Genomic DNA, 27574 nt, shown 5'->3' on the forward strand with positions numbered 1-27574 from the left:
GGAGGGAAATTGCTGTGCTGCTCTTATCAGCACTCTGCCCTGAATTTCTGCACTGGGCTGCCTGAGTGGAGGACTTTGGCAAGCATGTTTTACTCGTACCTGGCTACGTTTCTTTCTCTGTCATTTCACTAACTTCGTGTTGCACTCACCGAGGAGGGAGATCCACGATGCCTCGTGCAAGTGTCTGCATTTGTGTGTGTGCCGTGACATGTTTACAACTGTGTATCCCTGTGTTTGTCAGCACAGATCAGCATGTGCACCTGTTTAACTGCATTTGTGCTTGCTCCTTGGTTTTGGCTTTGTGTGAGAACGTAGGAACACATTCTTCTCCTTTCCTTTTCACCACAGGAGTGCACCTTTTTTCCTGGTATGTGCGTGTGAATATATATCTATAAGAAGTGTCCTTTCTATATTTGCTTTGCTGCCTGTGTGTTCCCTTGCACTTGTGTTGAGGTGCTCATGCAGGCATGTTTCAGTACAGTTGTGCATTGATATTTGCTCCGAGTCGTGTGTCTTTTCCCGTGTGTGTAATTCCCTGGCTCTGTCTCTGTGCTTCCCTGTGTTTCCTTCCCGTTTCCCTGCCTCTGCCGTGTGCAGTTACCTGGATTTGTGCATGTATGTATCTCCCTGCTTTTATTGTCTGAGGGTTGTTCCTTTGATGGGGTGGGTGCTGGTGAAATTGTTTGTCATTTTGCTTTGTATTTATCTTTCCATGTTTTCCCTATGTTTGCATAAAGTAGATGCAGAGTACAATTTGGTGATGAATTCTATGAATACTAATCTTAGGCTACCCTTGACCCCAAGGTCAGCTAAAGATCAAAACCAAACCATTTAATATTTTCCTTTTGCAGATCAATAGAAGCATAAATTCACTCTCAATGACAACTATAATTTCAAACAGATCTATAGGAGGCATGCATGCATTTCCAGGATGAGCCGCTCGTGCGCCTGTTGGGGAGCACAAGAAAAAGAGTTTCTCTGTTGTTGTGGGTTTTGGTTTTTTTTTTTACCATTGAATCTCTTTTGCCTTTTTTTTTTTATTGCTCTGAAATGCTATTTTCAGCAGCTGCTGTCATATAAATATCTCTTGTTTTTCTTCTCCTCTTTCCCTCCTGGTGAAAAGGGCAGGGGACCTATTGAAAATTCTGCTTTATCTCTTTCAGGAGAGTTCAAGTGCGGGTCGAACAATCGATTCCTCCTCCTTTTCTTTTTTAAGTTTCCTGTCGTTCTTTTGCCCAGATCAGCATTGAAGGAAAATAGGAAGGGCAGCCTGGAGTATGTGCATCTCTACCCCCGGAGACAGAGAGGGAGAGCACGCCAGTGCTCGTGTGGAAGCCAATATAAGATGTTTACATATATATATATGATGTACACACACACACACGTGCACACACACACACACACAGGTTTTTTCCCGTGGTTGCCTGTATGTCACAAGCCTGTGAAGTGTTCTTACAGTAAAACTATTGCAGAGCCAGGAAAAAAGCTGGGAAGTGGGAAAAGTTTGGAAGTATTGCTCAGTTCTAAACCGGAATATTAACCCTTCCAAAAATTCTCCTCTAGGAATTGCAAAAGCTTTTAAGGAAATGCTGTAAGATCCCAGACAGTTCCTACAATTTTCCATGTGGGGGGAAAGGAGGGTTGTTCTGCAAGCAGCATTGTTTCACCGAAATAAATTCAGCTGATAATCCACAAATCTTTAAAGCTGCATTTAGTCTAAAAAAGGTACTTTTCAAACACTTTCACCAAACCCAAGTGGTGGGAGGGGGGCAGGGGGGGAAAGACAGAAATATAAAAAAAGCAAAACAAATGACACCATTAATCTGCCTGGATTTTCCACCTCATAGAACAATCTGTTTAGGAATGACTGAAATAAAGTGGAATGTGGTTTAGATTTTTTTTCTCTCCAATCTCTCACTGCAAATTCCTTGTTTATGGAGAAACATTGAAAAGAGGAGTTAGTCCCACCACCCCCTTAGCAAAATAAAAAAAAAAAATTAAAAAAAAGGCACCATAAGCACAGGGAAAGAAGGAGGGGGGGTTTGCTTTGTGTAGGAAATAAAGACCGTAAAGTGAGGACTTTTATTGCTGGCAATCAGAGTATTGCTGCTGGCAGTGGCTAAAGGTGGAAAGCAAAGATGATTTAATTTATAGAAAGGACAAAGATGTCATGTAGCAGATTTAATCACTGAAAAGAAAAAAAAGAAAAAACCCAGCTAACGTCATAATTTACATTTTGGGATAATAAAGAAGAGTGAAAGAAAGAAACAACTGAAAAACCCTGAATGGGTGAAAAAAAATGAAGGAAGATAAATAGATTTGCCTGTAAAACTAATAAATTTAAAAACAAAACCAGAAAGCAAAACACAGCCCCTTGAAAGTGCTGGTAAAATGGACCATCGATTTTGGAATTCATCTGCATTTTGTATTTTAATAATGCTTACTCTCTCTCTCTCCCTCTCTCTCTTTTGCAAAATATAAAAGCTGATCTGATAAATATTAATTTGAACCATCATAATGTATTTGAAAATTCCAGCTAAAATGTCACCACATGGAACATTAATGTAATATTTCAAGGCCCTGAGAGCAATACTCATATTGATTGCATTTATTTCACTCTAGGGAGGAGAAATAATTCTTCAATGTGGGACACATCTGGTAGCCAAAGATGCAAAAGGCTGAGGGTAGAAATGCAAAATTATATGGAAAAAATCCCATAACCTAACCCCCCAAAACCAAAACAGAAGTGCAAGTGAAGCTGACAAATGCAACCCACTCAATCTCGAGTTTCAGTTGCAGCAATCTTTTTTTTTTTTTTCCAGGGTAATTCTCTTTGAATTTTTAGGTTTTGGGGAAAAAAAAAATATCACCAACGGACAAAGATTCCCATCGTGTTACTATGAATCTTTTGGCACGAAAATCAACAGTATCATCACTACTCTAAAGAAAGAATGTGTGTAATTGGATTGCTTATTGGAAACACAGAAGCCAGGCTGAGAAGGCAGCACAGCACTTAATTCTGTGAAACTTTGACAGAGGTTCCCAAGAAAGATGCTCTTATCTGGAGAGCTTCCTCTGAGGTTGGGGTTTGAACTTTGCAGTGCTGGCAACCCAAAGGCGTGCGAGATCGGGGCTATTTTCCTGTGATTCTGCAGAAGGAGCACGGAGACGCTGCCTGTCTGGAGTCCCATAAAACAGATCTTTTCCTTGTCATTAAGAATATTGATGTTCATTAGGCCCGGGCGTCAATGAGTCTTTGTGCAAATGAAACGAAATCTGAGTCAAATTGTGACCCTGAGTCCAACACGGAACCGCAGATCGGCGGCAGCCGGGGGGAGCTGGGGGTGAGAGGTTCCCCCAGCACCAAAAATCCACCATCCCTACTCTGAGACCAAAAAAATCTCTGCAAACACAGTCAGAGAGCCTGAGGAAATGCTCCTGCCCCTCCACCCCCTAAAACACTTCCATGTAAGGTGGTTTCTGGTAAAGCCAGAACAGATCAGGGCTACTTTCAGCAGTCTGTTGAGGCAAGGTCTGCCCAGGTAAGATAAAGGTGCTCTCTGCCCCAGCTCCTGGCAGGGCAGTATCACTTTTGCAGGCAACACTCCTTTTAATTTGCTACCAGGGTTTTTCTCCTCGCCGTGGGTCTGGGGTTGGCGTTCCTGCTGTACAAACTCCAGGCTAATAAAGCTGGAGCTGGAGCCCCGTAATTCACGGCCAAGCCGCTTTGACGGAGCACTCTCAGTGTTAACAGTGTGACGGGGGCTGTTGGAGCTAATGTCTCACTGATATTAACAGCCATGCCCACAGAGCAAAATCTGCAATGGAAAAGCGAGTGGCTTGCTAAATATTTACAGGCTTGCACATCTCGCTGTCCCATTCATTTCCTTGACCTTTCATGGAGGGGGATGGGGAAGGAGATGCCAGGGAATGGTCCCTTCTGAGGTACGAATGCACTACAGCCAAATTGGCTCCAGAGCTGCTGATAGTGAGACCTTGAGCTGAGGTCCCACTCCTTCCTCCCTGGCAGTTCATAAAATTAAGTCCAAAAAAGCCACTGCATAGAGTGGGCAGGCTTGGGCCCAAACTTTCTGAGCAGGGATGGGGGAACAGCTCCCAAAAGGAGAACAACCCTGCTGTGAACTGTGTGTAGGTCACTGAGGCATTTCACTGCAGATCAGCACAGAGGCCAGTCAGATCCCAAAACCCAGTTGATTCCAGGCACAGCTGCTCCCAGAGGAAGGCAGCATTCCCAGGGAATTAAAAATGGGAATGAGTCAAGGAGACACCTCAGTTCTGCATCCAGCTCTGCCACTGACCTGCTGGATGATCTTGGGCAAGCCTTTTCCCATCTCTGCACCTTAGTTTCTCCTGACAGCATTTAAAATAAATAAAGAAAGGGTGTAGCAAACCCTCCCACATGAAGACGGGAGAGGGCATTGTGAGGCTTGTTTAATGCTTAGAAAGCACTTTGAGATCTGCAGATAGAAAGCGTTACACGAGAGCCAAGTATTATAATTAAACTTTATATAACCGGGCTTTGGAGAAACCTCGGGGGCAGGAGCAGCAGCTCCGGTCCCTGCAGCACCGTGCAGCGGGGCGAGCCGGGGGCCGGGGCTGCGGCCGGGCACGGCGGGAGGCGGCCGGGCGGCGTGTGCCGGAGGAGCCGGGAGCGACAAAACCCGGCTTTGTGCGGCGCTGAGCCTCGCTCAGCCCTTGCGCGGCCGAGCAGCCTCCGCGCTCGCTCACACTGCCAAAATATTGTGATGCGGGGTGCCGGCGCTGCCTGGCAGCCCAGGAGCCCGACGGCCGAGCCGGGCCGAGTCCAGCCGAGCCGAGTCCAGCCCAGCCGAGCCGAGCCCAGCCGAGCCGAGCCGAGCCGAGCCGAGCCCCGCCGAGCCCAGCCGAGCCGAGCCGAGCCCAGCCGAGCCGAGCCGAGCCCAGCCGAGCCGAGCCGAGCCGAGCCGAGCCCAGCCGAGCCGAGCCCAGCCGAGCCCAGCCGAGCCGAGCCGAGCCGAGCCCAGCCGAGCCGAGCCCAGCCGAGCCGAGCCGAGCCGAGCCGAGCCCAGCCGAGCCGAGCCGAGCCGAGCCCAGCCGAGCCCAGCCGAGCCGAGCCGAGCCGAGCCCAGCCGAGCCGAGCCCAGCCGAGCCGAGCCGAGCCGAGCCGAGCCGAGCCGAGCCCAGCCGAGCCCAGCCGAGCCGAGCCGAGCCCGCGGCTCCGGCGTGCCCCGCGCGCCCCCTGCTGCCCGCCGGGCCCAGCAGCCTGGGGGGCTCTGCGAGGGGTCTCCGGGAGCACAGGAGAGACCCCCATCCCAAGTCCTTGTATAGAGGAAAGTACTCGGACAAGTCAGCCCCACACACGCATGTGAAAAGTTACAATGGCCAAACGCAAGTTTTGTACAGAATTTACCACCTGTTCAAGGACTGAACACGCACTGTACAGGTTTTCCCACAGATAATCCTACAGGTCTATGGATCTCCAGCTACATCAGCCTCAGAGCTTTCTCCAAAAATGCACCCTCCCCAGCCTGACTTTTATTCGCAGATTCAGAGTTTGGAGAGCGCCTGGAACAGGAGAAATTAATTCCCTGCAGCTGGTCTGCCTTGCTGCACCTTGCAAATCCCAGTGCTCGGGGCAGGCGACCACGGTGCTTCCTCCAGGCATAAAAAGCCAGGAATTAGTTCTTTTCCTGCTGTTCTCCCAATACACCAATGCAATACATAAGACTGCTGGGAGGTCTTCTCTGTGGGGACCACACCCTCGGGAGGACAGTCCATGGTGCCATAACCCCCCCAGCTGCACAGCAGCACTGAGAGCACAGGCCTTCAGGGGGGGCCTGCAGTGCACTCAGGGGGATTCTGTCCAGCCTCAAACCACTCACAGGACAAACTGACGTGACCCTTGGAGCGCCAGGGCCTCAAGAGTCACGCTCAGGGATGTGATGATCGTGTCCCCAGTCCTTCAAGTCTTGCACAAGGAAACACCCTCCTCACTGTCTGTCCTCTGCCTACAATTTCCTCTCTTGCCATTTACATGGGCGTCAGCTCCAAGTGCCAGGACAGAGCTACAGCTGGTGAATGAACCCAGACACTCCTTCAAGCTTTCCCTGAGTGTCTGTCACCAGAAGCAGGGGATTAGACAGGGTAGTGGTGGAAAGTCTTTCACATGAGTGAAATTGGGTCTGGGCCACAGAGGAAGATGGCATTGGAATGGCCTATGCTCCAGAAAAGCAGCACCCTGTCTGGCAACCTAAGCTCAGGAAAGAGCCAGGACAGGAAGAGCAGGTCAGGAAGGAGATGCAGTGGCAGAGCAGCATGTCTGTGGGAGCTTAGGTGGTGCATGCCCACTTTTCTGGGATGCGTCAGGCCCACACAGAGGGCGATAAGCAGCAATGCCTGGGGCAGCACGAAGGGATCGGGATTTCTTTCTCAGGATTCTTGCCAGGCACAGGAATGGGCCCTGAACACTCAGTCCAGATATTTCAAATTCGCTTTTGAATTATCCTAGTGTTTCATAAGCCATGGACGAGAAGGAGAGAAGAAAGGCAAGACCAAACACTGCAGAGGACGTTTTACAAAGGCCTCGTGTCTCCATATCTTGAGATCCAAGGGCTACAAATCCCCAAGATGTTGGCAAAAAGTGGCCTATAGTAACAAAAAAAGCCATTGGTCTGGGAGCTTTTCTGCAGCCCTATCCTTGCCCCTGCAGACCACACAGCTGACCATGCAGACCCTCAGCAAGGCACCCTCCCATCCGCAGCCAGGGCACCCAGGGTGCAGGGCGAGGCAGGAGGTGGTTCCCAGGCAGCTGCCCTCGCTCGCTGCAGGCACGGCCCCACAGCCTGTGCCATCAAAGGCAGCCCCACCTCGGGGCTAAGCTTCAGAGGGCCTCATCAGGGCCCACATCTCCAAGAGTAATGACTGCCTACACTAGGACTTCTCCTTTATCCCAAGATGATCCCAGTGCATATTTCACATCCACATGCTGCTGAGCTCCATTCCTGCCTACATCTATGAGCTCATGCCTTTCTCACCCGTCTCTGCTCCCTGCACCCCACCCAAGCCAATTTTTCTCTTTTTTCTTCTTCTGCCACACCTACCATATACTTGTCGCTCTACCAAGGGTAGCACTGCAAGCCAGAGTCCCCAAGCATCTATGCCATTTCCTAATTGTTCCTGGAACTCCACCTCTCCCAGGAGGCCTGTGTACATGCCATTCTAATAGCAAACTTTCCCACAATTAGTGGAGGTGTCGGCATCAGGAGCACAGAACAAACCACAAAGTGTGGACAAGCCATCCCTGGAGATGGGAGTAGCACAGCTGAGCCACTGTGGGATCAGGCAAGGTCTTCACATCCCTCTCCTTACCCTCCTTTTTGTGATTTTAGAAGGAAACTGATTGTGCCCTGCCTATCCTTCTCATACCTCACACCAAAGAAAAGTGCTTCTTCTGGAGTGAGAGCCTACACTTGGTAGAGTTTTCCACACACTTTACAATGAGGGAATGACACTGCAGGATGAACTGTGAATGTCCCATGTTATACAATTCCAAATATGTAGAGGAGAACATGGAGACAGAGAAATTTGCCCACTAAGCACTCGTGTCAGAGCTGAAAAGCACCCTGTGCTCTTGGGGCAGGCACACGGAGCATCAGGCTGGTTGGTTTTGAGTCTAGAGCTGATCTGAGAGAGCCAAGCATGCAGAAAGCATTACAAACCCCTCAACATCATTTCAGACAATTGATGTGTTTGCCTTCTCCTCCTCCAGCATCACTGCCCATCTCTGGGGTCCCTCCCAGGCACTGAGACATCTCCCCTTGGTGTGCACAGGGAGAGCCACAGGTCTGTGGTGTCCCAGTGCTTCAGTGCTGAGGCTGCAGCAGAGCAAGGCAGAGTGATGCATGGGGACAGTGCTCGGTGCATTAATAAATAATCACCTCTCCCATGCTCTGCAGGAGAGCGTGACTTCACAGTGATGTGTGTGAATGTCACACAGGCCCTGGGAGAGCTGCTGCTCTGACTGCCAGCTTGGTTCCCAAGGGCCCTGCTTATCCTTTGCCTTCCCTCCTGAGCCAGGGCTCAGGGTAAGAGGCTGTACCAGTTGTTGTACACAGACACAGTAGTACTTCACCAGCTAAGTCCATGCAGTTGATGATTCTCTGCCATCACGCTGTGAAGGATTCTCCACATACACCTCTAGACTACAGAAAACCACATTCTTCCCTTCTGTCCCAGACCTAGTGACAGATGAAGTCACTGAAGTCACCTGGCACTGCAGCCTCTTGTTTGACCAGATCCCTGGAGTCCTGATGTCCCAGTCTCCTCTGAACCACTGCCCACACTAATGAAGCAGCATGGAAAAAGGACTGTACCACATTCTTCTGAGAAGCTTTTCAAGGACAGATGAGGCACAGAAACATTGCCCCCAAATTGGGAATGCCTAAATTACAGCATATGCTGGAGGGCCCTGCAGACTGGTGGGTCAGTGAACGACAGAGGACGAGTCCCAGTTTGGGTTAGCCCCCAAGACTCAAAGCAGTGACAGATGCACATGAAGCCTGGGACACCTGGCTGGGTCTGACCCCTGTGAACCTCACAGCAGTTTATCTCATGCTGTGCCAGACCTTTGCTTAATGTGGTCATTCTTCTCAGCTGAGCCCACACTGACACTGCTGCACTGCCTCCCTTCCTGAGCCTGTGCTGAGACATCACCTCCTGCTCTGTGTGCCACAGACTGAGGGTCCCTCTGAGGCAAAACCCTCCAAGTGCCCTGGAGACACCAAGCTGGACACTCTGTGGTCACATCAGGAAATGCTCTGAGTCTCCTTTATTGCTTTCTATGGATGTGACTAAACATTTCCAGGCATTTGCCCTGCACTGGCCTTGCTGTTACCTTTCAGCTCCAAGCACTGGTTCTCCTTCACTCCCCTCCACTGACTCATTCAGCCTCTTGGCAGGGCAAAGAGAAGACAGGCAGAAAAGCTGTGCTTAATTTCCTGTGGAAGTATTGTAGCAGGACAGGGAAAGGGCTAATGTGTGAGTGTGAGAGGTACTGTAAGATAGAAAAGGCCTTGCCCCCATTCACTATTGCCCCCCATTCTTTCTTTGAAGGGGTATTTGGGGAGTGAGAGTTCCCCTGTATCCTCTATGGGCATCACATGCCTGGCTCACCTCATTTACTCAGCTAGAGCATGTTTTATTAATCTGGAGTCTCAACAAGGTTCTTTACTTCTATTAATTTATTAATATTGCTAATTAAATATCATATTCGCAAATGTAAATTTCCTAATAGTGTCCCTTCCATTTTCAAATTTAGAAAAAAAGAAAAAGCAGCAGCAGCTTGTTATGTTAGTCAATTGAAAGCAATTCAGGCTAATCAGGAGAGCGGGGCTGTCTCGTGTCTGCAGAGGGAGGGCCACTCTCAGTTTGCTTTGGGGCAAATATCCACCTTTACCACCAGCTTTAACAACTAGATTTCAGAGCAGGAACAAAATGGGGTGAGTGGAGTAAATGGAAGGGGGTGGGAGAAGGGGAAAGCGAAGAGTTTGGTGTATGTGGGAATAGGCACCAGGAAAATACCCCAGCAATTGGCACAGCAGGATTGATGAGGGTGGGGGGCACACACACAGACAGACCCAGGGACAGCACGGGGTGTAAGGGAAGGAATAGCTCAAGAGGCAGCCAGCAAGCTTGGGGAGTGGCTGGCCCTGTGTGCAAAGGGGTGAGGGAGGGGACTGGCCCCTCTGGAGGGGACTGGTCCCTCTGGAGAAATGCAGCTGATGGGGAGATTCAGCATCTGAATTGTATTTCGCATGTTCCCCCTGCTGACACTTTCAGCTGTGTATTTATATACATATTTGGGAAGATGTGATAATCTGTGTGTTGGGATGACTGGGCTGGTGTTGCATTAAGGAAAGTTTTAAAAATACATTATATCATTTTTATTATTAATGGTAATGATAGGGCCCTGCTCGTCATCTTCCCTTTTGTTATGAGTGCTGTAATCTGAGGATGCTGTGGCAATGTGAAAGGGATAATGCAGTGGTACTGCTCCATTTGGTTCTGTTTTAAAATTCCATCCTTCTTGATAATTATTATCAGAACCCAGAAAAATTACATTTACTTGCCTTTTTCAAAGGGTTTATCAAAAGCATAGAAACCTTTTTTTACCTCCATTATGCAAAAGAGACCTCAATAAAAAAACCCTTATATTCATTGTATGGATGGAGAAACAGAGGCACAGAAGACAAAATAAAAATCCAAAGGTTATTTGTGAATGTCTCTTCAGATTCCAGCCCTTTCCCGAGGTTAAATCCTAAGCTATTTGCAGGAAGGCACAAACCAATACATTATGAGACATTTGGGTGCAGAACACGGGCCACCTGGTATTTCACATCTTATTTTAAATGCTGAAGACTATCCTAGTCCAAAGTATGAGAGTAGGGGGCACACACTGAACCAAGAGAAAATACAGCTCACTGTCTCCAGGCAGGTAATTTCTTTCTTTACACAATAAAGAATTCCCAAATGTTAATCCACTGATGGCTCCAAGATCCATAAATGAAGAACAGCACAGACCAAGTCAAAAGCAGCTCCTCTCCAGCCGAGAGCTGGAGGGTGGCAGAGCCCCATTCCCCCAAATGCAGTCAGACCTGTACCCTCTGGGACACACAGGGAAACAAGGAGCCCCTCTGGACACTGCAGTGCATCCCAGCAGCTGCCCAGCTGGTGCTGCTGTGTTGCATGTCCACACACCAGGGCTGCTGAAGGGTCAGTGCTTTGCAACCTGGTCAGAGGGGGCTGTTTACCAGAGGGATGTGTCAGGTGCAGGGTGTGACTAAAGGGGCAGAGAAGGAGGGAGCAAACAGCCGCAACAAAGCCCCTTTTCAGTCTCCCACAGTGAAGAGAGAAAGCCCTGGCTGAACTGGAAGGAACTGGTTCTTGTCACCTCACACACACTGGTCTCCAGCTGTTAATGATCTCTGTTGATGGGAACATCATTTCCTCTGCATCCTGGCGTGTGTAATTGAGTGGGTCTGCGATGGGGAGGCAGCGCTGCAGCTTCCCAGTCAGCACTTACTGACAGCCTCATCTCAGCTCAAGAAATGTTGCCGAGGTATTGGCTTCTGATGCCATGTTATCTCCCCAGTTTGAGAAAGTATAGAGCTCACCTCCTCGTGCAGATATAATAGGAGAGGACATCACCTTAATTCCACCTCCATTAGACCTCAGAGAGTCGACTGTGACCCCACTGACCTCATCAATATTCAAAAGCTTAACAAAAAAAGGCTATAACTGGGGAAGTCAGAAATAATGTAATGCAGTATTGATTATTTTATGGTACGATTAGGTGTAATTACATCTCTCAAATTTTATTTTAATGTTACTTTCTACTACTTTTAGCCTTTTAAAATTATCCAAAACATCTCTGTTTAATGGAACGAACATGCCTTCAATTTAAATGTGAAACACTCTTTTTCTGCTAAAGTGTGACCTCAATATATTTGAAAACATAAATTACTGCTATGTATAAACCATAAAAAATGAATGATGAATTTAATTCTGGTGAAGCGTGAGGGACTGGGAATGCAATGGGGAAATACTGTTTATCCAGAGGAGAGCGGACAGCCCAGGTGGAGAGAAGGAGGCAAAATATGACCTTCTCTTACACTGAATGGGACGTGTCATGTGAAGGACTTGACTTTGGACTTACAGACTAAGGGCAAAAATCATTTATTCCCTGGATCAAGTCCTCAGCTGGCCTTGATCAGCATAGCTTCCCTGCAATCAAAGGTGTGATACTGATTTACACCGGTGGAGATTTTAGTCCACTGCATTTGCTCGGTGTTTGATCCCCTCCAGCTCTGTCAGATGAGCAGAGATGGATGTTCCAGCCAGAGACCCACAGGGTAACCTCCTAACTCTTCACTTCATCTTTCAGACCTCTTTGCACTGCCAGGCTGGTGTAAAAGGACCTTTGCATAAACAAGAACAGGGCCCTAAGAACCCGACAGAGCCCTCCCGTCTCTCATTTGCCAGTATCACCTCACCCATTATTAGAACTAATTACATTCATTACTGGGATCTTGGAGCCTTAGTCTCGAACCAGGGCTCCATTACTGCAGAGATGAGACAGCTGAGTGTCCCTGTTCAACCCTGCTCAGAGCCTTCTCTCACACACCAGTGCTTGGGTCCCTGGGCGTTATCACAAGAGATATATTAATAAATAATGAAAGGCCAGAACTGCTTCCTCAGTGGCCACTAACACAGATGATTTTTTCCTCTGGGACTCCTGTTTTAAATGGAAACTATGCCTGGACTTCACCAGTGCTATCAAGTCCTCTCAACACTTACTGTGCAAGTATAAGTTCAAACTTCATATGGATAGCATTCCTGATTTCCAACACCAAACGTTTCCTTATTTTACCTCTTATCATGCAGGTAGGGAAGAAAGTGTGCTGTCACCTGTAAGTGTGTATAACAGTTTGAGTTTATGTTTGAGGAAAGGAGAGCAGGGTGGCTGGAAGGGTCACTGATAATGGTCTTAGAGCTCCTTTGGGCGAGTGTGAGTGACAGACTGTTAAATTAAAGTAATTTTCATATTAGTTCCTTCCCCACCTCCTGCCTCTCATCCACTGAAATCATTTAAGTCTAAGCTTTCTGTATCACTGGGGGTTATAAAGAAGGTGCGTAGGAAGAGAAATTAGAAAGACAGACAGACAATTGAAATGTAACTGCTGGAGAATCTCGGCTTCTGTGCTAATGTATTCCATACATTATTTGCAAATGGAAAAGTCTCTACACAATCAGGTATCAAACACCTGGGGGGAGTTCTCCTGCACTGCATCTCTCAGCTCTAGGCTCTGAAGGACGCTGCACCCGGGGCTGTCCCTGCCCGTGGCAGAGCTGGCAGAGGGGAGGATGCAGTTAGCAAGTCGTGCTGCTGGGCATTCATTGATCCCGGGGGTCAGTGACCAGCAGCTCCTAACAAGCTCCAGGCTGCAGCTGCACTCTTAGATACATCTTGCCTGAGCAAGGACTATCTCAGAATTCTGTAAAACCATATAACCACCTGGGAAGAGTCCCTTTGCAGGAGAATTAGAAAGGGAACAGGTCTTACCACAGGATAAAATCCAGCCCTGTTCTTTTAACCTGCAAAGATAACTTAAGGCAAAAGCCTGTAAACTACTTCAATTGTTAAGAAAATGTGGGAAACAAATTTATTCACCTGAAACAATATCATCTGGGGAAGCTCTGTATTGCTGAATGGTTTATTCAGTAAACTTCAAAGAAAGGCATTAATAAGACTTTAAGTACATTATTCATCTGTGTAAGCGTTTCATAATCTGCTTCATAGTTCTTTCTGTTGATAAAGAAAGAACTGAGGTAGTTCTAGGCTGAGGAGAGCACCAGTAAGATTTTCCATCCTGAAAAGTGCCTGAGCACTGCCTGTCCTTTTGACAGTCTAGAATGTGCCCTGATCTGCTCAGCCTGTGCTATTGTACTTCACCTCAAAGGAACAACTTCAGCAGCGGGTACAAAAGACTAAGGTCAGCCTCAGCAGCAGCACAAGGCTGGTTCAAATACATTAAAAAAATCATTTGTAGGAAAAATCAAAGGAGATTGAAGTCAGCAAAAAGCTGACAGCAACTAAGGATCCATCTGGTCGGCTGTTCTGAAGGTAAAGTTCTTAGGTGGGTTTTCCCTGGCACAATTGGATCAGCTCCAGTCAAATTGTGCAAGTTTACTAAGACAAAAGTGGTAATTTTACTGATGTGAAGCAAAGGAGCTACATAGTCTGATTGTCAGTCTGGCCAATTTGTGAACTGAAGCTTCTTGAAACTCATGTACCCCATCTTAGCACCTCTTCAAACTGAGAATACAACCACTGTGTAAAATGGTAATTGCAGGAATCAAGTGCAGGAGTAGCTTTGTAAGGCTGGTCTTTGTTCCAGAGCTATTGATATGGACTTACCATGAAGGACCTGCCTGTTTAATCCACAACTTTTCAAAACACCTGCCAGCAGTTCAGTGAATTCAGCAGCCAAACATCCCAGGATGCTCATCAGCTGGACTTGCTGATTTGTTGCTATCCATTCTTTCAAGTGTTCCCTTATCTGCTTTACATCAACAGCCAGGGTGCCAAGATGCTCATTACTTCCTAATGGTCCATATTCCATTTCTATATTTTTCTTCTTAAAGACCAATTAAAAAAAAAGTTAAGTAGCTCAGCCATTTTAGAATCACCATTGATTCCAGCTCTCTCCTAATTTATTAATGGGCTTACCTTCTCTCTCGTATTTCTTTCCCCCGATATACTTGGAAGAGCTCTCATTATTTATTGTGGCCCTTTGGGCCAACATTAACTCATTCTGTTTCCTACCTACACTGAAAGCTGGAAAGGTTTCTCCATTTGCCTGCTGGCTTCCTCCCCGTTGCTGGATGAGTTCAGGCATCTAAAGGTTTTCAAATTTGAAACCCAAGGAAGTTCAGTGTCATTGCTATTCAAGTCACACCAACTCCAACAAGCCTTGGAGATTAGAAATTGCAAAAGTGAGCATGTTCTAGTATCTCAAGAGCACAGAATTATACAGAGTTCCAGGAGCAGTCTATCTAATCCAGATTCTGTTGCTGTTACTTGAGAAACAAGTGCTTTGGAGAAAAAGCACAAGAAATCTGACAAAATTGGAGTAAAAATAATTAGAGTCCACGGAAGGCTCCATCAGCTCCAACCAGAACAAATCAAATACACAGGTTCAGCATTACAAAGTGTTCCAAGGGAGTAAGGCACATCATTTCCTTGTTTTTTCTCTGTGTTCTGGGGGAATCTCAACCTGTGAGGGAAATCCTGTTGGCTGCCAGGATTTACAGGATTTTCTCTCTTTTCAGATGAGCAAATTATTCGTAAGACTGAAGTAGGGAAATCCACTCCTCCCTGGCCACAATCAAGTTTCCCATCAATTAGGCAAATTGACATGATGTTTAACATTTTCTCATTTATGTTTCCAAAAGTACTATAAAAACAATCCTTCAAACTGATATCCAAACTAACCTTGCCCTGTAAAGCAACCTCAGGAAAAGGCAAAATTGCTAACCAGGAGTCCTACCAGCAGTAGAAAGTCAGCCAAATACAAAAGAAGTTTGTAAGAATAAGGGGGGACTGTCTTCAAAGAAAGCATTTCACACAGACATGCACTGAGAGAACTCACAGGTCAGATGTCAGATTAACATTCACAAGCCCATTCTAGAGAAAAATTATTTCTACAAAGATTTCAGGTGTCTGTGTTGTAAAGGAAATGAAGAAGACAAGGAGGCCTATGGAGGCACGAATGGAAGGTACAGGGGTGCATGTGTGCACACCTGTGTGCAGCAGAAGGTTCCTCCTGTGGAGCTTGTGCTTCCACACAAACAGATCCTCTGCCTTTCCCACTGCTCCTCCTGCCCCTGGGTGTGCAGCAGCGACAGAAAAGGCTCTCAGATGCACTCTGCCACCCCACAACCAGTCATGCCGGGCTATGTACAGGCTCTGCTCTCATCCTGACTCAGGTTTAGAGAAAGATGACTAAACACTAGTTTGCAATTGTGTTTACTCCCAGATTCATCCATCATTTTTCACGTTTCATCAGCAGAAGCAGGAGTGTAATCCAGTGAGCAGCAACATTAATCCCAAGGGAATGCCAGTCCCTGGGGATAGCCAAGGCCCTGCTTCCTGTTTAACGAATATGCAGTGACTGGTTAGGCAAATTGTGTGTCTGCATTTCCTATGAATATCCCTGACCATCTATTCCCAGCTCTGTTTTCTATTTAAAGTTGGCATGATGGATGCTCAGAGAGATCCTGGATGCTCATCCCTAACAGAGAGTACAAGTATCAATTCTCCTGAGATAATTCAATTTATCCATTATCATCCTCTGCAGCAGAGTAGCACCTAGATGCCATACAGTGCCGAATGGACACATGCTGAGAGGCAGCTCCCATCCAGAAAAAGGGAAGTCTGAACAAATAAACATGCAGGGAGGGAAAACAAGCTCAGGAATGGAAAGCTTCCCTCTCCTTGGCTCACACAGCATGCCAATGGCAGAGCTAGGAAGGCAGAATTCCTGGTCCCCAGTCCAAATCAACAAGCTAAGAGCTTGAGCAGCACTCTCTGGGTATGCACTCAAAACTTGTTACCAAACAGGACAGATCACCAGCTCTCCTTCCCTGATCCTTCAGTTCTTTATTGTATCAGCACTGGATGGCACAGAAACTCCAGAGATAGCAGCTCAGGAATCTCTTGCCTATTGCCTACTTGCCGGTAAAAAAGCTTGTTTTGATATTTGCAGGAGTGAATTAATTTGGTATTCCTGATAAGATCTCAGACACACCCCAATGACACTTACACCCACAGCCACAGAGCCTGATAACATCATCAGCTGACTTCTCAGCTCAGCAGCAGTCTTTTTCACCCGTTTCTAGGATTATGAAATACATATTTTGTGTGGCTGGCTAATGCCAAAGTTACAAAATCCATGTAATTAAGATTAATTTAAGAGCTGGATTGGATCAACTTGTGGCATCCACCCATTAATTAAAAGAAACACTTTGAATTTCAAGCGGCTGCCTTAATATTTCACTCTGTGCTGGCACTCTTAACCTCAAATTGGCAGGCGAGCTGCGAGTGCCCAGGTGCGAGAGGCTGGGGGCCATTGGATCGGGAACGCTGCCTGCGCCGGGAGACAGGTGCCCTCTTCTGGAAGGTGTGGACACGCTGCCTGCCTGCGCGGGCTGCGGCACTCCCTGCTCCCGGGAATCCCTACACACGCTCCTGGCTGCAGGCACGCAGGAACGACCCCGTGTCCGTCGGGCTGTGTAAATGTGTGTGTGACACGCGGCTCTGCAGTGACCCACACACGCTGGGCACGGATCGGGACGCGTTTGGTGCGTTACGGGGATGTTTATGAAAGTTTGTGCTTTTTACTACATATGTACATTAGCTCTGCAGACGAGTCTGTGAAACCCACATGGGCTGGATTTTATGAGCTACACGAAGACAACACTGAAATGGGTACGTGTTCAAAGTTGTAGGGAATGTATTGCAACCATGTGGAAAAAAACAGTGACAAATCGTCAAGAGTTCACATGGATGGCTTTGTATGTTCTCTAAGGGTCCTGCCTGCCCAGCTCATCTCATCTTCCCATAGAATCTGACCATTGTTATTAACTATTTGCACTGTCCTAGCACCTAAAGTCTTAAACAATCTGACATTGCCTTTGTTGCATAAACACGGAAGGGAATCTACAAACTGCCCTGAAGAGTTTACACTTGATGGTACAGAGTGTTAAAACCACATTATATGCTGAAACGTAAAACTTCAGGTCCCAAGATTACCTTTCATTTGGAACGGGTCCATTTACCCCCCGGGAACAAAATGAGAAATAACACAGATTTGGAATAACTTAATTTTTCAATTTGACTATGTTGATCACCTCATGCATACAGGGGAATATGAACAAAGATGCATATATGCACCCTGGGACATGCTGATGTATATGCATGTAAGCACATTAATTCAAAGAGGAAGTTAATTTTGATAAGATGATGTACATGCACATAAAGTATGTCAAATGCACAAGAATGTGGAGATATGTGCATATATATATAGAGAGAGAAATTGCATTTATATGACCATATGAACATGTCTCTGAAGTTCCTTAAGCAAACTTGTCAGAGAAGACACAGATTATGTGTAAACAGCTGGAAAGATGCATAAGACCAAATGTTTTTTCTTACTGTCATGTCACAAAAAACTTAAGAATCTCTTCCAAATCCAGATTTTCTCTTGGATTCTACAGCTGCCGAGTCTATTTGTTTTATGTATTTTTTATAATCTGAATTGCTCTCATGCAAAGACATCGTTTTAATTCATTTAGAACAAAATCTCTCCCTCTTCCCTTTATGACAGGGTCATATCTTCTCTGGGGGGAAAAAAGTCCACCCCAGCACAGCACACTGTTCTCTCCAGCACCTCCTGTTGGGTGCAGTTAGACTGGTCTCTTCAAATATATTCCATCATTTAACCCACGGCCTGAGCTGAATCAGAGATCAATAAGTCCCTCATAACAGCTTCTGCTGGATGAGATGTAAACCAGCCCCTGTCTTTCTGCCTTATTCTCTCTCTATCATTCCATCAGCACTCAGTGCTGTCTGAGTACAAGGCTTTGATCAAACCAGTAGTTTCCCTTCCAGACATCACCATGATCCATATCCAACTATCCTTCAGCAGGGCAGGCTCCAACACCCCTCATTAGCGGCTTTGTATTTGCAGAATTGGGGCAAGTACAGGCTGGATGAAAACTTGCATATGTTTAATATAATCTAAATAACCAAGCAAGTCCTGGATTTCGTTGAGTTTACAGATTGGCTATGCCCAGTTCTATTACCCCTCCTCATTGCCTCTCCTGACAGCCTGATCAGCAGAGGTGATTCAGTCATTTACATTTCTGATACTAAATCAAGTTACAAGCAAATAAACCAATCAGATATAAAGGCAGGTATAACCTTACCTGTCTGTGAAAGGCAGCCCCATCTGGAGTGCAGTACAGCAAATGTTCAGAGCGTGGCCAAGCTGTGGCCCAGTGCATCTGCAAGGGACAGGAAGAATTGGGTTAACATGCCATCCTGTACCAACTCTAAATCAATTAATAAATTTTATTTTTAAATAGACATATCTGTATTTTTACAGCTTATGAATGAAAGGAAGGTAGAGTAAGAGGACTTGTTTGAGGTTTTCAGCAAGTGATCCAATAGCAGTTAGAAGTAGAATCTAGAATTAAGGAGCAACATGGCATTGTCTATATTTCTAGCACCTCTGTTCAGTTATGCTTAAGAGCACCCCAAGATCTTTAACAACCAGAGATGACCAGAAGGTCACCCAAACGAGCCTGCAGAAGCTGCTGTAACTAATAACCAACACAAGTTTCCATGGTGAGGATTATAACAGAGCCACCTCCTCTGATACTGGCAGATCCCTGCCCTGCTGAGACACACGAAGCCCACCTGCACCTGAGGCTGGGGCACAGCAGCAGATTTTGAGGTGTCAGTGTACTCCACATGTGTTCTCATTCTTGGGGAAAATGTTCATGATTATTTCATTTTGTGGCAGTAATGGAAAATACATTTTAGTGCTTGTGTTCTGCATTTGCAATTCATGTTCCCATACATGATTACATTAAGTCTGTGTTCTGTCATTTTTGATGAATGTAGCTTGTTTTCTGTAAAAAACAGACTCTGGGATGGAAAGTGACAGAAGTGAAGCTGTAACAAAGGATGATCAATTTTTTATGGCCAGCACCAAATGCAGGGGAAGGCCCTGACTGTCTCTCTGAAGCTGGGGACCCTTCAGTCATGGGCTGAAGTATGACCCATTCCTGTCACCGTGCTGCTTCTGGCAGTCACAGGGCAGCAGTGGCCAATACTGCTTTCTTCTTTTGCCAAAGTTGATAAACTAGCTTTTCATGAACAGGTCAGTGGCTGAGAGCAATTTGGCCTCTGCAAACAAGTGTACTCAGGTAAAAAGCAAGCAGCACAGCAGGCAGCAGCAGGTGGGTTTGATTCACTTATTAGCACAGTAACATCTCTGAGCCTCTGAAACACTGTGCTGAACAAGGAACAGACACTCTGGAGCAGGGGCCCTCTCTTCCAAAGTCAGAACACCAAAGAAACAGGAGAAGAAGAAAGGCATGAGGAAGAGAAGGGATTTACTCAGAGATAAGTGTTGGAGGCTTCATTGGAGAGAATCAGTAGAGCTGCACTAGAGGTGACAACCCAAAGGACTTGCTCAACTTCACAGTGACTTCAGACTGGAAAACCAGAGGAATGCACAGGCTGGAGCTTTTAGCTGATCTTGTTTGGACTGAGACCTCAAGTAAGAAAAATTGACCCCACGTACTTGTGGAACTGAGTTCTGCTGCTGACAGTTCCAAACCCAGGCTTGCGCGTTGTTTTTGCTCGGGTGGTCGTGAGTCAGATCTCGATCTCTGAGACTCATCAGTAACCACCCTGAACTTGGGGAACTGACACGGGAGTTTTCCTGCTTCATAAAAGCTGAGAATGAGGTCTCTTGACACACAACTCAATCTTGCTTTGCTTTCAAAATTCTCACTCAGGCTACAGAGGAAGAAGTTGCGGGGCTGCTGGATTTGCTCCTGCCCCCCTCCCCCGGGACATGTGCTCACCATAAGCAGATGGTTTCAGAGATTAAGTTCTAAGGAGGCATTAGCAGGAATATCTGCACATAGCACCCTGGCAGCTGCCTGTGCTCACACCTGTTCTAAGTTTCACAGCTTTCAAAGAATCAGTGTTCAACGCTTTTTTGCCCTTTCCTTTTTTGGAAAATACAAGCTTTGAGGGCAAATGCAGAGCCAGCTTCTACAGGCACTCAAGGTTTCTCCCCTTTGCAAGCAGATTCCCTGGAGCTGCACTCAAGTCCAGATTTTCAACTATCATAGTCAGGCTCTGAAAGAGAATCAAGCTATTTCCCTAGTCCAGAAATTACAATTACAGAGAGAGCTGCAGTTTAGGAGGAAGTCAAAAGCCCTTATCATAGGAAAGGGAACTCACAACTGTTCTTGACCGTTAAGTATTGAAATAAAAATTATTGGATCACCACTGAAAGACTGAGACCAACCCTTCACACTTCAGTGTGTGTCTTTGGTCACGTTTCCTCTAATCATCAAATTTAATTCAGAGACATCAATAAGAAGAATGGCATCAGGTAGCACTGGGGGCTCTAACAGTGGCCTCCAGCTGCTGGGCTGGTTAAAGAACTCAACCCCAGGTACTGAGGATGGTGTCTTGTGACACCACTAAATGAAGCTGGAGATGCTGAGCTTGGGACACTTTCTGCAGGAAATGGGAAAGGGATCTCCCTTCATGTGAGGAATTTAGGCACAATGTAATGTGGCAGCCAGTCCATAGAAATAATAAAAATATCAGCAGCAAAGCAACCATGTTGGAATGTCTCCTTGGCAAACCCCTCCAGGGTTTGCCATCAAAAAAATGGGTATTTCACAGCCTAATGTGGCATCCAAGTTGCCACACAACAGATAGTAGAAAAACCTTATATACATACAATAATGACCACTTCATTCATCCAGGTGTGCCTGACTGTGGGAAGTTAGGAGATGAGGAACCCTTCCTGAGTATTCCTGATGTATAAGTAGAATTCCTAGTGCACAGAGGCACCTAGAGATGTACCAGCACTCCTCGGAGCTCAGGTGTTTATGTGCTTGGGTGCACGTGCTCCCTGCTCTTGCTGTCCATGCTCAGCCCGTGTGAGGTGGTGCTGCATGTTCTGTCTCCTCTGCTGATAACAAGCAACAGTCTGATAACAGCCAAACCCTCAATCTGCTGAGCAGTGATGAGTCTCTGTCACCACATTTGGAATCAAAGATGCTTATCCAAAGTGATCCATAGGCCTTTTTTCAGGCCTGGTGTAATACCCACTCTCTTCTATAACAGCCAGCAGGAATGTCCTCAGTCTTCAGTCTCTCTCCTACCCAACATGATGCAGTGAGGTATAAACATGAAAGGGATGCTACTGGTAACAAAAAAACATTCCAGGCAAAGGCATGAGCATCAGATAAGAAAAAAAAGGGGTAGAAATAGGAGAAAAGAGAGTGGGACTATCGCAGAAAACCAGAAGAAAAGCAAAGGTTCAGACAGGGTGAAGAACTTTAGACTTCACAGAGCCAGAAAAAGGAATGAACGCAGAGAGGACAAAGATGGTCAAAGACGCCCCTCAGTCGCCCATGGCACTGTGCCACTGTGCTATCCCACTGATCCAACCTCTCCTCACTGCTCTGCCAGCAGCACTCAGTGCTTATTAGCAACGTGCCATCTGCCTCCACCACTGCCAAGGGCCCAACCTCGGAATCAATACGGATCTGTTGGTGACATCTGTTGGGACGGGCCGCGGATACCAGTGGCTTTTCACCGAGCACACTTGTTTTAAACAATGCTCAGCTGGTACCCGCGAGCACCGGGCTGACCCCTCACGGAGGGGCTGTGCCAGGCGGCTCCCCACCCCAGCGCACATGGAGGGGATGCCAGCCAGACACCCGTGCCCCCCGCCCCAGCCGGGACACTCCGCTCGGAGGGGGTTCCGGAGGGGGTTCCAGAGTGGATTCCAGCCGGGATCCCCCGCACATCGGGGGCTCCAGCGGCTCCCTGCGCCCCCGGAGCGCCACCTGCAGCCCGCGGGCGCTCCACTGCCGGCCGGTCCTTAGAACAACAAAGACTTGGGGGTTACACCCGCCCCTCCATCTACTGCGACAGGACCACGGTCCTGGAAACACAACCGGGGTGGTCACAACCTGAGCGGCATCGGGTATCTCGTGGACACCGAAAAATTAATGGAAAGGGACAAGCACGTTAGGCAGGACAGGAAATTCCTGCTGCCGTGTCACGTGTGGCTATGCAGAGCCTGGGAGTGAGCAATTGTGAAAGAGCTTCAGGACTTTTTGCTGCCAGCTTTTTCTGGGTACCTGAGCACCTCCTCTCATGCCTCTCAGAGAGCTGCTGGGGCTCTTTGAGAATTCGCTCCTCCATCTGCAAGTCCATATCTGCCACTCATGGAGGTGTGCATTCCCAACAGCTTCCACCAAGCTGAAGTGATGTGTGTGTACCAGTGGTTCTCCAACAAGGCCAATACTCCACTCCCAAAACAGTCCCTCTGTATACTTGAAGAAGGAATCCACTTAAAACCTGGTGAAATCCATGTGAAGAACTGCATTTGCCATACACATCATTCCCTTTGACTCTTTGACACTTTGGCGAAGCTCAGAAACAACCTAAAAAAAAATCCTTAAAACTCCAGAATAGTCACAATACTCAGAATAGTCACAATAGTCTTCCTTCCCTGTTTCTTAAAGAGAAATCTGCTACCCCTTCATCCTCACTTGAGTAAATGCAAGGTGGACAATATTTGGTATCAGGATTACAAACATATTTTGCAGACCAACACCAGAGCTAGACAAGGGAGCTCTAGAACTGCTAGAGGTGACAGTGGTTCCTACCCGGCGCAGAAAGGAATGCCTGTCTTCCCCTCCCACAGAAATGAATGAACAGACCTTCAAACTCCACTGGCCTGGCACACAGAATGGCTACATCTCATCTTGGGGAGAGTTTTCTACAGTTGATCATGTCTGTTTTATCCACTCGTTGGACTTCACAGCTTTGTTTGTGACCCTGAGGCAGCAGAAGCTGAAGCTTTGCCAGATGTATGAAATAAAAAACTAGTTCGGACGCAAGACAGTAAACTTCTTTAGGAAACAGTTCTAATGAATTTAGGTGAAATACAGAATATAAGCAAAAACTCAGCCAGATACAGTGCAGCCTGGAGGAGTTCTGGATATTTGGTGAGCAGCCCCTGTGCATCTCAGCAACCCTCTGCGCTCCCTCCACCATCAGGGGTGTGTCAGGCCATGCTTTGATCCCTTGCCAGTTGTGACAGCCAGCCCCACATGGCCATTTATAGAGCATTGCAAGGGCACTGTGTGACACTGCCAGCGTCACCCAGTGACATGGCCATGGCCATCAGACACCACACCTCCACTCCTCTCTTCTCTATTGACCATTTCCTCACATCTGATAGCAACATGCTCAGCAGAACTGGCGAGCCACTCTCAGCACCAGCAGAGCCAATCCCACACCCACGCCATCGGGACCTGCTGCTCTCCTGAGATGTTAGCACCCTTGGTTTCGATTCTGACACTAGAGCTTTTTTATCTCCCTCTCCATCACAGGCTCCGAGGACACTGGAGGCAGACAATGGCCACACAGCTTGGGCACAGGGTCCAGCACTAGAAGCCCAAGGAGCAGCTCCCAGCTGTGCCACTGGGGCTCTGCCATAAGGATTTCACGCAGCAGTGCCTCAGTTTCCCCCTGTGCAAAGTGAGGATAAGGATAATGACCTACCTCCGAGGGCGTGGGGTGCAGAGGGGTTAGCGACCAGCACTACAGAGACACCCCCCACCACCAACCAACCCCGCCTGGCACTGGAGGAGCCGAGGGCACCGCATCCTGCCCTGCCTGGTCCTGCTGGGGAGAGCACTGCCTGCCAGGGCTCCCCCGCCTGCGACTGCGCGAGTGTCCAGCCAGCCCCGGCCTCATCGAGCCGCCCTGCGTCTATTTGATAAAGACGAATATTGCTTTTTAAATAAATATAAAAACTCCGCTTCCTCCTTGGCGAGTTCATTTTGAGTCATTTTATCTCTTTCCTCCCCCTAGATTTTTCCCCAAATAATGTGATTAAGTGAGTCAGCGTTCTGCTTTCCCTGACAGCCTCTGGATTTAATTCAGTTTGAGGACTGTGACCTTTGACTCCTTTTTACTATACTAACCCAGCTAAGAGAACACTTAGCGATTTCTCCGCTTCCTACTGGGAGAGTATCTGGTGGGGGGTGAGGAGGGGGAGCAGGGGTGGAGGGGGGAGGAAGAGAAACAAACTTTCACATAAAATTATGGTATATGGATAATTGAGAAGTTTAAAAACATGAATCTAATTGTGCTGTCCCTTGAGAAGCAGATATTGAGCCATCCTATAAAAGGCTTGGAGTATCCCAATGGTGATTTATTGCTAAATCCTAGTATTTTTCAATACATTATAGTTTTTAAATTGTGTTTAAATTGAGTGTAGAAGAGCAGAGGCCATTAGGAGATGCAGAAATGATGATTATATTTAAATATTCATGCACGCAGTACCTTATTATTGAATCTGAACACTAACAAAATCAATATTAAGTGCGGTTTGACATGAATTTATTTATGAATTTCGACTTTCTAAGTACTGTATTTTTTCACTCAAAAATTGTGAGTATAATGTAGTAATGATATCAAAACAGAGTGTCAGAGAGCATTAGCTGAGGAGGTTATAAACCTCCGTATTACAGGGCCCCATATCGCCCTCAAAAGTGCTTAGTGCACAAAACCAAAATGTTTGGGGTTTGTTTTTTTTTTTTAAACACGTAAATACACACACACACACACACACACACACACACTCGCTCAGAAATAGGAAGGAAATTCTCAGTCGGAAATTGCACTGCAGTGGCTTTGATTGCTCTCCGAGCCTGCTTCAGGGACCAGGCAAACTGGGATTTGAAGACAGACAAACCTGAAGGGAGTGCTCCTGGCACGTGGGCTGGGGGGGCACTTTGGTGCTCCAAAGGGAAGCTGCCTAAAAGAGAGCAGCCCACAAACACAGGGGGTAACCGGGGTCCCAGCCAGAAAGGAACCAAAGACATCAGTCTGCACCAAGAACACACAACTCCTGCCCTGCTGGGTCAGTCACACTGGGATCCCAGAAGGCAACACCAGTCAGTATTCCCATGAAGAGAGTCCAGGGTAAGCTGTGCTCACATTGGCTGGTAGGTCAGGTGGGGAAGGATATCCCACTCTCCTTCATAAGTGTAATGGCAGTAAAGAGAATGGAAACATGCCTCTTTCCATAACCAATGTGCAATATGGCAGGTACCTTGAGCAGTTTTCACTCAAAATGGTGCAAACATGAGAAAACTGGCTAGAAATTACCTCTCTTTGTCCTCTCAAAAAAAATATGCTTCTATATTTTTCATGCTTCCTTTCTAAGGTGTATCTCAAGCAGGGCACTTGGTAATCAGGTTGGAACTTCCCCAGAAAAGAGAAAGACAGCTTTTGAAAGCTTGGCACTGGTGCTGCTCATTTACCCAGGATCAGCTAATGGCAGTGCTGCAGCAATCCCACTGCTTCACAGACTCCTTGTCCTTTCAATTCCAACATTGCTGCTCCATTACCACTGCCACCTCTGGACACCTGGTAGGTTTTTGATGGAGCCACCACTCCCTCCTGCTTAAATGAGCAGAGATTTCAGCAGTGGGAGACAGAAGCCTTTTTGGTAATGGGGAGGGGAATAATTCAGACTAAAGCCTTGACATAAGGGGACACAGAGGAGGGGCTTGCACAGATCTACCTACAGATAAGTGATGTATATTAAAAGCTAGTGCTCTTCCTCCCCCACCAATTAATTTCAAATGTGAGAAGACTTTTGAAGATTTATTTGCTATTGACAGGAACCTGGACTGAGCCCTCCACCTGCTGTACTGTGCATCCTCCTTTGAGCCCAGCATTGGTTTAGAAACACTATAGAGCCCACAGGAGACCCTCACCCCACTTCCCTTCTTTAGTATAAAACACCCCTATCCCAACATCGCTCCCAATGGAAAGGGCTATCCTTTCATCCTTCCTGCTTGGGAGCCATACACCTGCAAGTGTCAGACCACCTAAAGTAAGACAAAACAATTTTGGTATCTCTGGATCCAGTCCATTGTCAGAAGCAGATACCATGGCAGCAGGATTTCCTAGTCCTTGCCCTCTGTAGAGACAGGTACGGACAGAAAAACAGTCTGAATGAAGGGAAACATCATTCAGTTTTGTCTTTGATTTCTGACCATGACCAGGAACCAATACTTACTGAACCCAACCCAAAGCCAGACTGCCTTCAGTAACACCAGATATCCAAAGAGTCAGTATTTAAGAAGGCTCAAGCATTACATTTGAAGCAGATTGTTGAAGAGCACAGCCCAGCATACTCCCAGTTTTCTCAGGTCTCTAAAAAACCAGGTTTTGGCAAGCAAGAGTCAGGGATGCCAAGCAAACTGCACAGTACAGGAATGGTCTGCAGTCCTGAGAGAATCTCCTCTGTTGGGAAGTCATCTTGGTGAGCCCTTCAGCAAAGTGAACACCGTTCTACAGAGTACAAGCTGAAGACAATCCACCCCCAGAAATCCTTTTGGATGCAGAATTTCTGCTCAGATTAATCTTTCTTTCCTCCTTCTTCTCAGACTTGCCTCTCTCTTCTCTGCTCATGCTAGCATTTCCCAGTACAGCCTGCCAGGCTCTTAATGGATTGGCAACGTTCTTCAGGGACCAGAATTGACACAGAAACACATGTAAAGTATCCCCTCTTGGAAGGGGTTTGATCATGGAGCACTGACATGATGGCAGATCACACTGCCTACACAGAGGCCGCACACGACAGGGCAAGCAGCAGCAAAAACATCACTCATTAAAATTAATTCCTTTCTCATTTTCATCTTAAAAGGAATGCTCAGATTTAGTGGTCTCAGCTGAGTCTCTGATGGATAGAGGTCTGCATTAACAGAGCCCATCATACCCAGTTTGACTTGGTTTATGCTCTGCAGAATGGATTATTTCGGTGACTTTTCCAGGAATAAGAACCAGTTGAAGAGCCCAGGCCTAGGGGACAGCACTGGAAAAGACTTTGTGGGTCACTCTGAAGTCCCTATTATTGCAGATATCCACATGGTATCCACATCTCTTTGTTAAACCCAAACTGAAGCTGTAGCATTCCAGAGAACACGCAGCCCCAAGGAAAGCTCACCATCTGAAAGGTTTGAAACATCTCAATTTGACAAGGAACCCAAGCAGCAACAGCATCTGGGTATCAGAAGCTGAAGCCTTAATCAAAATCAGGGAATCACAGCACTGAAGACAGTAAAAATGTATGGAAAAGACATTTTATATTGTGTTTGC

At 46.9% G+C, this 27574-nt stretch overlaps 1 protein-coding gene across 7 annotated transcripts in view; it reads right to left on the reverse strand.

Annotated features, from left to right (window-relative positions):
• The window catches only part of CASZ1 (castor zinc finger 1), a 276669-nt gene that overhangs the window by 233537 nt on the left and 15558 nt on the right, over positions 1-27574 (reverse strand). For all 7 annotated transcript variants that reach the window (XM_064678565.1, XM_064678558.1, XM_064678557.1 and 4 more), the window contains exon 2: positions 18547-18624. The gene's annotated coding sequence lies outside the window, so the exon portion shown is untranslated. The remainder of the gene's footprint in view (positions 1-18546; positions 18625-27574) is intronic.

This window comes from Pseudopipra pipra, chromosome 22, assembly GCF_036250125.1.
Source record: "Pseudopipra pipra isolate bDixPip1 chromosome 22, bDixPip1.hap1, whole genome shotgun sequence".
Lineage (NCBI taxonomy): Eukaryota > Metazoa > Chordata > Aves > Passeriformes > Pipridae > Pseudopipra > Pseudopipra pipra.